General features: G+C 41.0%; 1 pseudogene; it reads right to left on the minus strand.

The window, feature by feature from the left end:
* Positions 1–1,438: 1,438 nt before the first annotated feature.
* Positions 1,439–2,199, minus strand: LOC147458311 (uncharacterized; annotated as a pseudogene).
* Between the last annotated feature and the right edge of the window lie 9,446 nt (positions 2,200–11,645).

Here is an 11,645-nt window from a genome sequence, read left to right on the forward strand (position 1 = left end):
AGAATGATGAAAAAACTAAAACTTTTTTTGAGAAAAACCAATTGAAAGCCAAGAGAAAAAATTGGCATGATCTATAGCTTTTGAATGCTTCGATTGTCGAAAAGGCATCTCTGCAACAATGGTGCAACAACTTCGTTTGACAACAAGAAAGCTCCAACCAATGCAAATTTAACTTGATGTTTGTTGTCCTGGGTCGCTAACTGTTGATTGTTGAACAAAACACTCACAAAAGTCGAGTTGCATTAAAACAATTGCCACTGATTTGTCAAAAGCATCTCCAATAAGCGCATGCATCTTCAATATGTGTAGTTGTAGGGATAGAACCCTCCTTGGACTTCTTGGATATGGTTGCATCATCTTCTTGAGGGTGTAGCATCATGTGGGCGTTGACCACCTCTTCGTCTTCCTTGCGTTGTCTAGCCGTAGCTATCTGAAGGTGACATACACACGCAAGTTCCTCCTATTTGTGATCAAGATTTTTTAATTCCTTGAATTTCTTCTCTCTCTCGGCTACTTTCTCTGGGGTTATATAAATTGGTGAGCTAGTATTTCCGAGCAACAAAATAATCAAGCAAGTCCCTTTAGACATTCTTTATTACTTAGAGCGAATTGCAAAAGTGCAAGCGAGTTTTTCAATGTTTTGCTCTCCCTTTCATCACCACCCTTTCATCACCACAAAGATCATTGTCATCAAAGTCCCGATCTGTGATGACTAACACATAGCACACTTGATCTCACTGCGTAGAGGATTGTGAGCCCAAGACCCTCATCCTTTTCTTTGAGAGGCTCTCCTAATTACAGGACTACACCAAAGTTTTCAAAGGCAAGCATGAGGTAAAGTCTAGTTATGAGAAGCCCTAATAACAAAATAACATCATATCTTCATTCTTATGAGGAGATACCAAAGATGAAGTTGTATTATTATAGCAACAAAAACATTTGAGAGTAGGACACCTTTATGTCACAAATATAATAATCTTAATCACACAAAACAACTATACTACAATACAACCAATGGTTTATAACCAATGCCTCTTCTATTGATAACCAATGCAATATAGGTTCTGTTGTTGAAGCCCTTCCTGCTCGCATTGGCAACTAATGCAAGAAGTTTATGTTGCCGAAGCCGTTTCTTCTCACAATGGCAACCACTGCAATAAGGTGATGTTGCCAAAGCCTTTTTTGCTCGCTATCCTCCAACCGTCCATTTCACTGGCTAGCCAAATACGCCATGCTGGCTGGAGTTCAATGGGCGGATAGGCAGGCGAACAGGTTGCATGCTACTGTTTGGGGTTCATTGGACGGACAGGCTACGTGCCACTATCAACTAGAAAGGTAGCAAGGGCCACGCGCCTGAGGGAGGGGAAAAGGCTTGACTCTCAAGGGAAGCATCTCTATGAGCTGATGCACGACCGTTGCGTCTCCAGGTCCATGCATCCTACAAGACACGCCAAGAGTTGAAGGACACCTGCATCAAAAGCTGGTTGCCAACAAAGAGCTCGCTTAAGTGAGGGCTGCCTAGCCTGGCTGTCTCAAGCATTTGCACACAGGTCCCAAAGCTTGACCTCCTCGGACTCTCTGCAAATCCGTTGTTGTTGCTAATTCTCCCTCGTGCTCTTTCTCTTTGGTCTTGCTCCCCTTGAACTACTCTACTTTTGCTGCCCTTGTCATAACTATACTCCTCCATCTTTGCCGCAGCCTTTAACCACTCCCTCTGCTTGCTGCCTTGCTTCGTGCGTCCCTTCCTCTCTCTCTCTTGCTCCCCCTTTGACACATACACCCTCTCTGGCGACATCTTTTCTTTAAAAGAAGAGTACTGCTTGCCCAGCTTTATGTTGTGTCTGCCTCCTCTCCCTGCATGCTGTTCATTATACAAGCGCAATGAATACAAGCCATGCACTTGCTCTTCATCCTCAAAGTCATCCAGCCCAAGCCTCCTATGGCTAAAGCAAGCGAGCAAAACCCTCTGTCCGGACGAAGTCGTGGTGGACTGATGGGCACGGTCTCCTCGAAGCAGCGTGCAAAGGAAGGCGCAGGCCAAGAGCTAGGAATCTTGCTACATTGTGATACCTGTCGAAACCGGTCCGCGCCGGCGCGGAACGGTTCCAGCAAGTTCACAATATACAATGCAACAGGGCTTGACTCTAAAGGGAAGAGTCTCTCTGACCTGATGCACGATGGTGGCGTCTCCAGGCCCATGTATCCTACAAGATGCGCCTAGAGAAGCCAGGCTGACGGGTGTGTCATATAAGGTCTAGCGACTGAAGGGCGTAGTGCTAGCACAGCTTAGGCTCGTCCTAGATATCGGCCACAGCTTACGGCTTCTAAAACACAGCTGTTGCAGGACATAAATGAGCTGCCAACAGCAAATAAGGATACACAGCCCAAGCTGCAGGCCTCCCTCTCTCTCTCTCTCTCTCTCTCTCTCTCTCTCTCTCACACACACACACACACACACACACACACACATGTGCTGTCTGAGCTGCTAGTGACCCTAGCTACTGTCCTGGTGTAAATGTGTAGTGCTCTGCCTCATGCAGAACGTAAGCTGAGGCCTGGATGATTTCGCAAACCCTAGTGGTGCCGCCGCCATGAAGACCAAAGTAGCACGTTTTGTAAAAAGAAATCACCCTACCCTACCCCTCCCTGGTATGTTGCTGCAACCAGTCCGCACCGGCGCGGACTGGTTCAACATAGGGAGGGGTAGGGTAGGGTCATCTTTTTTTTTTTAATATGGTTGTAACAGAAGAGTAGGGTCACGTTGATAGGCTCTAATTTGTGGAATTTTCAAGAATTTCCAAAACACCCCCAATATTTTGTCATAATTACCCAAAATGCCCTTCAAATTTTTCAAAATTCCCAAAATACCCGTGTTTGCGAGATAAAAGTTTTCCAAAGATAAAAACATTTGTAGCGAAGATTGATTTTCTAACAATACAAGATGCTAAAACTATAATTTGAGTTGGTTACGTAGTGTTTGCGAGATAAAAGTTTTCCAAAGATAAAAACATTTGTAGCGAAGATTGATTTTCTAACAATACAAGATGCTAAAACTATAATTTGAGTTGGTTACGTAGGCCTTGGAGATGTATTGCTTCATTGTTTGCAGACATAACTGCCTTTTTTAACGAGGTAAGTTACATGCTAATCACTCAATTAAAACGGATCTCAATTGTCAAAACAAAATAAAGAGTAGAAAATCTTAAACAATCCAACCAAAATAGATATAATGGTATTTTGGGAAATTTTGAAATTTGAGGGGGTATTTTGGGAATTTCCACAAATTAGACTCGGGCTTTTGAAAAAATTCCCTTTAAAAAATGTCCAGCAAAACTAGGGATCTGTTGTAGCATGCGGTGCCACAGGCAAAGACAGCCACACCATAGGCACATAATTCAATTGTGCGCCTCTTGGGCAAGGCTGCATGAAGTTGAGGTGTTTACAACGGATGACAGTACAACAACACCTGCAATGTGATGGCGAGCAATGGGAGGGCTTTTTTCTTCCATGGTTGAAGTGACTGGGGCATTGGATTGCAGCCACATAAGCTAGTGTATAGGAGAAATAACTATGCTCCTGTGTTGGTTGCTCTTGTTTACATGCTGGTGCAAACGATCTTGGCAGGCTTTGGAAGCTTTGAATTGCCATTATGTGAGTGAGGTAGGCTTGGATATCCACAATGTAGTTGCAATGGGTGCATCCAAAACTTATTGCTCTCATTTCCTCCACCATTTTAGTGTCAAGCTGGCAAGAGGAAAGGGAGGGCCGCTCAAGGGTGCTGCACTACGAAGCTGAGAGAGAGAGAGAGAGAGAGAGAGAGAGAGAGAGAGAGAGAGAGAGAGAGAGAGAGAGAGAGAGAGAGAGAGAGAGAGAGTACACTTATTCTCGCTTGCTTTAGGCACTTATTTTTGCTTGCTTACAAAAGTGGAGTTGTTTCATGCTTTAGGAGGTTCTCGGATAGCATTGTGGTCTTACAAGGTTGTGTGTTGTCTTTATTTCAAAATCTAAGGTGCCAATTTTTTGGTGGGCTATTTTTCAGAGGAGGCTAGGTATGCCACATGGAATTGAATTATATATTTTTTGTGTCATAATAATCAATATCTAATTCTCCTAAATGATTTTCTCATATTAAACTAATCATTTAATGTGGGGAAGTGCCAGGGGAGAAAAAGCTAGAATATTGGTTAAGCTAGCAGACCGGCCACAGTAGAGATCCAAAGGGGGGGGCCATCTGCAAAAGAGCCACGTGCAACAATGGGCTAAAAAGACCCTAAGGTTAAGCCCATTAAGACTTCCAAAATGCTAAGGTTCCAAAATTCAAAGGTTGTGTCCAAAGGTCAAACCTAGGGGAAATTGGATGCTTTGTGTGTGACTAAAAAGTCTTTGCATGTCCCTACATGGGAGGGGGCGAGCCTTGAGAGTAGGGGATGAGAGAGAAAGTCACACACACACAGGCTCCCTTTACACAAAGGGAATGAGGGACACATGTCAGCTCCCTAGGCCAGATGCCCACAAGGTGTGCCCAGTTTCTATTGGATGACCCTTGAAGTGGAACAATGAGAATTAAGCTAGAGTAAATCTAGTTTAATTAATTTAAAAACATTTAATAAAAGAAACCAATGAGAATTAAGTCTCCTAGAAGACTATTGGGCAGTCTCACAAGGGGTCCACTGAGCATTCAGGAGCCCAATGGCTTGCTTGATTCCTATTGGCCAGGAGGCAAAGGGGTCCAATGAGAGTTTAGTTTAATTATTTAATTACCTAAAGCTCTCACAAAGGGGAAAGGGGGACACATGTCAAAAAGCTATCACTTATGCTGCTTAATGGTCATTGGCTTGATTTGAGGAGGGCCAATGAGGCTGGAGCAAGAGCAAATAGCAAGAGGGCTCGCCCAAGAGAGAGAGGGGGCTGATTTTTGCAAGGCATTATCACACACACACTCACACAATCTCATGTGTGAAGAAAGAGAAGACTATCTCTTCCCAAGCTTTAATGGAGAGCTCATCACCTACTCCAAGCTTGTGAGATAGAAGCCTACATCAACACACTCTTGGCATGTGGATGCAAATTTAACCAAGAGGCAAGATTCAATGCATGCTCATCTCCTCTACCAAGCTAATTACTAAGCTAAGCTATGCTAATATGAGTGATTATGTGAGGAGATGTACATCTTTCTCGCAAGATACTCCTTCCTCTCAATCTACTCTCATACCCTGCTAGCTCTCACCGTCTTCGAAGGTGTGTGAGGTCTTGGGTCTGAGAACGGGGATAATTCAAGTTGTGTTTGCTAAGTGTTTTGCTTAGTGCATGAAGCTTTTATCTTCATTGCACTAGCTAGTCTTGAAGGAACACAAAGAATTGTATTGTACAATGTCTCTCTTGATGGGAGAAACCATAATACAAAGCCTTTTGGAGGGGGGACCGGCTCCATGCAAATCCGGTCCTCAACTGTTGTCATTAGCTTAATTTTTCTCTCTTTTGAAAGTATTGTCGATGCTATCTAACTAGGTGTTATGCTTTTTGTTGCTCTCTCCACCCAAGCACTCTTGTAATTCTCATTAGGAATCTATTCTAATGAAATGCCCACTATGTTCATGCTCATTTCCGCTACACACAAGTTATTAGGCCATTAAATGTTACATTTTGAGTATGAAGACATTGCTTGCTTGTGTCTCGAGTATTCAATTTTCATAATGGTTCTAAAATCTCATTTTTTGTCAATTAAGTGTCAGATTTGTGGTAGTGAAAGTAATGTGCATGGCATAATTTTTTTATTTCACCATGATTGATCTTGTATCAATTTGCTCAGATTTATCTTTGCTCGGTTTTTTTTGCTCGGTGATTAGAAACCCCCCTTTCTCTGCTGGCATGAGGTCAATGAAGTTAGTGTACTGAGAGCATATGATGAGGGAGCAAAAGAATTGTTACAAAGGAATGCACCAGCTGTGTAGAGTGTGGGCAAGGATAGTTTCCTAGAAGCAAGCATAGGTAGAAATTAGAGCTTCATTTCTCTGTTGCGAACTACCTTGGTGATGCTACAAGCTACATCAAAGGCTGTGCAGTTTGTGAGGGGGTAATTGAATAGGGATGTTAATCAAAAGCAGAGGACTTGGAGGCCGCATGCAACTGTAGCGTGATAGATTTGAACGGAAGGAGCTACGAGTAGCTAGGGTAAATGATGACTTGGCTGGTTGCTGCAAAGGATAAATAGAATTGATGGCGCATAATACGAGTAGAAGGGGGATTTCCTATCGACGGGGTCTTACACACTAGAGGTCTTTGGTTGGTGGTGGTGGGAGCAAAAGCAAGCAGAGGCAACAAGATTCTGCCCATAGCCTAGCCAGGGTCATGTGAGAGGAGCAACACCATCACTACCAAAAAGCGAAGAAGCTGGTGTAACTACCAAGAAGTTGTGCTTTCCGCCTCCACCAATGTAACATACAGTTGCAAGGAGAATGAACCTAAGAATAGCTTGCCTTCACAAGTGAGAGGGAGCTCCTTATATTGACCATAGGAGAGAGCAGAACTGACTACCAAGCATCTTGGCACACACATGACCTCGAGACATTCACACTACACCTTGGGCAGGCTCACGCCCTCTACACACCACAATATCAAAGAAAAATATGAGTGTTCACAACTTATGAACTAGTAAAATTTTACCTCTAATATTGGAATTATTTTTAACAGACAAATAAAGGTAGCAGCATGAAGTATCACTCCAGTTTCTAGTATTAAAGATCTCCAAAACGTGAAAATTTGGGCAGCATCTCCTTTGTACAATGGATAACTTTTCAAAATTCTAGTCAAAGCCATCTCTGTTGAGACCCTCACATGAGGTTTAAGGCTCTAGCAATCATTCGAAAGTAAAAAACTTTGCTGTTAGAGCTTTACACGCACAACCACACACACAAACGCGTATGCTCACACACACAAATTTGCAAAAAACTCGCAACCTCTACGAGAGCATCCTACAGCTGTTTGCCTGGTTCCAAGGAAGCAACATCGGCCACATGCATACCTAGAGATGGATTTTGCTTTGCTTACTCTAGCCCACGTGCATCTTGGGAGATGGCGTATACTGAAGACCTCCCATGCATACAAAAACACAGGAGTTTAAGGTTTTGGATGACACACACAATCAACGTGTGGGGCTTCTCGACATAATCCTTACAGTGCAAGGGTAGACAAAATCACAGTTTGGGACTTTACCACTTTCGGCTTCCTACATTTAGGAAGGTGCTTATGTACCTACTCAATATAAAAGGTTTTCTAAAAAACCATTGCTTTTGTTGCTCAGATAAACTACTCTGCTTAAACTGTTTTCTATATTCAACATAGTAATTCTTGCTTATATGGTTCAAATGAACTCCTAAGCTTAAATTTGTTTTCTAATGATATTTTTTTGGACATGACTGCATATTAAGATACTATAGGCTGTGCTCTGTGTAATACACATAGCTAAAATCTAATGAGAAGTGTGAATGCAGTTGATTAGACACACGAAATATATGTGTGTTGTTTGCATCTAGTAGGCAGTATAACATATGTCTTTTTAAATCTGAAAACTGATTTTGAATCTTTCTACATATAAAAGACTATCATTATTCATGGTTATCAGTTACAAAAAACTATTTGGCGGTTTGCACTCAAAGTGGCCTCTTAAGAGAGATGATAAACATCTGCTTTAGATTGCAATTTTGTGTCATGATGGTACTTTGAAAATGAAAATACTATTGAATGTCTACATGGTGTACCTACAATAAGATTTTCTTTTGACATTCCACCCTAGTTACGGACATTTGATTCATGGTTTTTATTATAGCATAGATGATTATTTTGATCCTGAATCTTGTATGATATAAAAACTAGGCAATACAGTTAGTTTAGTATGACTAAATACGAGACTTACAGTTAGTTTAGGCAATACAGTTAGTTTAGTATGACTAAATACGAGACTTACTGGCTCGTAATGCTACCCATTTACTTTCCATTTGCTAGGCAATCGGTTACCCATAGCTAAGTAATCATACATGACGTGTGTGTATTGTTGCCTTTTAACTTTCTTTCTATGGTTTCTTTGATAGATTAGATCTGTGTATTTAAGATAGCAAGAAAATTCTAAAAGCTGGCCAGTGCACTTCTGTCCTATGATAATGACAAAAAATAGAAGCATAATAAAATTTAATGTTTACATAGAGGTAATGGATATATGGAGCCAAGAGAGAAGTACAACATGGCGATCGGGGAGAGGATAAGCTCCTCGTGCGCAAGACCAATCAGAAAAAACCTTGTGTAATGCCGGGTTTTGGGGGGCGAGCAAGTAAGTTTAATGGGGAAGGAAGAGATAACATCCAAAAATGCAAGGATGGCAAGTAAGAGGCAAACTTTGTGGTGCATCGATGCAAGGTGAGAGATAGGTAGAGGAGGCATACATGTGCGATAAGCCCGAAAGGTTGATTTTTTTTAAATAATGCCGTGAGAAGCTAGGCCAGCAAAAAGGAGGGGGTTAAGTGTGAGTAGGTAGGTGAGCAAGGAATTCTGTGCTTTATAAGAATTTTTGGAATATACTAGCAGATAAGAGCACTAGCATGTGGTTTTTATGAGTGTTCGCACTTATATTCATAAGTAGGAAATGGCTTTCGGCATGGAGAGGATAAGATCTTCATGTCTAAGAGTAAATGGACAAAATTGTTGAGAATGTGCGGAATTTTAAAAGGAAAGCATGCATGTCAAGCGATGCCCTTCGGTTTGTAACTCAATGAGCCCAACAACTTGTGTGTGTGTGTGTGTGTGTGTGTGTGTGTGTGTGTGTGTGTCTGGTAAGCAATCTGAGACAGTGCATAAACCTGAACAGTCGTAGATGGCAAGTGTGAATATGAGTCATAGAGCATACAAGGACTATCTGTCAACAATGAATAAAAAACACTCTGGCTACTATTAGTTATCCAAATAATGTGTATCTGTATGACACCATATGTTATCCAGATAATGTGTGTGTGTGTGTGTGTGTAGAAATCTGGGTTACTTTTTGCAAATTCCATGCTACTGTTAGTACGTATGTACAATCCAACATTTGAGGGGCATTTGGAGTGGTCGATGAGATGAAGGTTAAAGGGTGCTTTAATCAGTTCTCCTTTTTCCAAGAACTGTCCTCCTTTAAGAATCTTGAGTGTACAGTCTTCCACGGTTGAGGTAGGAAGGTTGGCCAAGTACACCCAGGTTTCACTAAGAATAGGAGCCAGGAAGGCTTTGTTTGGCAGAACCCACAGTTGATGGTCAACGAGAGATTCAATTTCTATTTGTCTTATTGGTAAGACAGGAAAAACTTTAGAGATTTTTGGTACCATCTCAAGGAGGTTAACATCATTGAGGGAGCAAAGATTATTTTGAAATTCTTTTACTGCTTCTAGTGTTGCACTATCCCGACAGAAAATGCCACTAGTTGGAGGGATGGAGGGGGTATTTGGAGTGCAGACAAATGAGGGGTTAAGCCCACAAAGTTTTCTAAGGAAGTTTGACAGCTCAGCTCCAGATGAGGAGAACAGTGCAAGCTCTTGCTGGTATTGTGAAGCAAGGACAGGAAGTTGGGAAATATATTGGGACAACAAATTAACACCTTCTAGGGGGACTTTGTCCAATGTAGCCAAAATTTTTACCCAGTCATTAAATGACAACATATGCAAGACATATAGTTTTTATTCGAGACAAGAGCTGAATCATAAATAAGCTGTGAAGCATCCAAGCTGCTAATACATATGAGGACAAGAGAGGAGGCCACAGAGAGGGGCTCCAAGGTTAGTTCCAATCCTTGAGATAAAGCAAGAGTCTGCAAAAACAGTGAGGTCAGGTTTACTTTTTATTGCCATAGTATGTAATACATAATTTGGCTTTCCTAGCAAGGAAAGATCTAGTTCTAGTAGCCAAGGCATTCTTTGGTGTATGGTCTTTAAGGTAAAGCTTAATCTGATCAAGAATCTTTGCATGATTCTCAGGGTTGTGATTAGTACTCATGCGAGCTGTCTTCCTATAACATGAGGAGTCTTGAAACAAAGGTGACATAAAAAATAGCAAAGTGTCTATATTGTAATGTATACTTCGTCCATCAAACCTTCAACTGGCAAAGTCAGAGACTATGGTAGCCGTGAGTAGGGAACCAAAAAAAGAGTCTAAAAGGGGCCACCTAACACCAGTCTACCAATGAAGGATTTACAGACTGTGGGTCCAATTTAGAGCTCCATTCCTAAGATAATTTCCTAGGCCAGCATCCCAGTTCCCCCAAAAAGAAAAAACCTTATGTATAGGATGTGTGTGTAACTATTTAAATCTTAACTAATAAGACATAATTGAATTTTTACATTCAAAAGACAGCTGGCCAAGGAATAATGAACTGATATGTACAAAAATAACTTAGTATCATAATTATTTAGGTACAATGATTGTAGGAAAGAGATCCTCTTTCAGTAAGATCAGTAGTAAAAGAACTTCCCCGTTCCTCAGTGAGTATTTCATTAAAGTAAGGTTGCTTGCCAAAGAAAAGAAAACCCTCCAAGATAAGATAGAGTCCTTACCTACATCCATCCAAACAAGACAACAATTCAGTTAGCCTTGGATGTGTTTTACAGGTATCAATGGACCATATCAGTTGTTATCCATGTCCATCTTATAGGTTTTAGTTAGTTTAGACAAGCTAGGTTATTCATTAGAACTGGTATTTTTAGCAATCTTTTCTTATTACTTCACAAATGAGTGTTTCAGTCTACTTTCTTACATGGTGAAGTCCATTAAGAGTCAAACTATTTTGAGAGCCATAGCTCAGTAAACATATACTTACCTTCAGAATTAGTAAACCCATGGTATCAAAGGTACCCTTTAGTTAAGGGGATGTGAAATCCGACTTAATTTTTGTCAAAAAAAGGTATCAAATGAGGGTGATAACTACCTCGTTTTTTTAAATAACCAATAAGATACCAGTATAACCGGTTAGTAGAGTAGCAAGACTACTTTTCCTTAATGTGGAGCCGTATTTTTTCAGAGCAAGAGCTTGCATGCTATGTCAAAGCCGAAAAATACCAGCCATATACTTACCTTCATCATCTCATAAATCATTAGCAACTTTTTAGGAACAGTAGTGTCCCAAGAGGTTTAAGAACAGTAGTTCGGTTATTATTCTAGGAGCCCAAAGCAGCTGTTTACATACTTACCTTCAAAAATTAATAGACCCATGAATTCATTATACCAACTATTGTCATCCCTTTAAACAAGGAAAGGTAATGTCCGGCCATGTTCTTGCACGATATTAATCATTTCTTCCATATAATGTAACAACGTAAGGTACCACACGAATATTTCCTTTTCCCAATGAGTAGACCAATAAACAAACTCATAACCAGTAAAGCCCGCAATTGCAAGGTCCTGCAGCGGCTATAACAGAGTCAAAAAGGCCCTCAGCCAAACCCAAGTTATGCAAGTATTGCCTCGAACAACATCCACCTTTTATGTATAAGAAGTTACTAGGACCAAATTTTATCAGTGCCCAGGTGTAGTAGCCGTTGAGAACATCAAAGTTATCAAGCCAAACCAACACATATACACACATACACACAAATATACACATGCACATTAACTCAGGCTGATGTCAACAC

Source organism: Adiantum capillus-veneris, chromosome 5, assembly GCF_014529385.1.
Source record: "Adiantum capillus-veneris isolate H3 chromosome 5, ASM1452938v2, whole genome shotgun sequence".
Classification (NCBI taxonomy): domain Eukaryota; kingdom Viridiplantae; phylum Streptophyta; class Polypodiopsida; order Polypodiales; family Pteridaceae; genus Adiantum; species Adiantum capillus-veneris.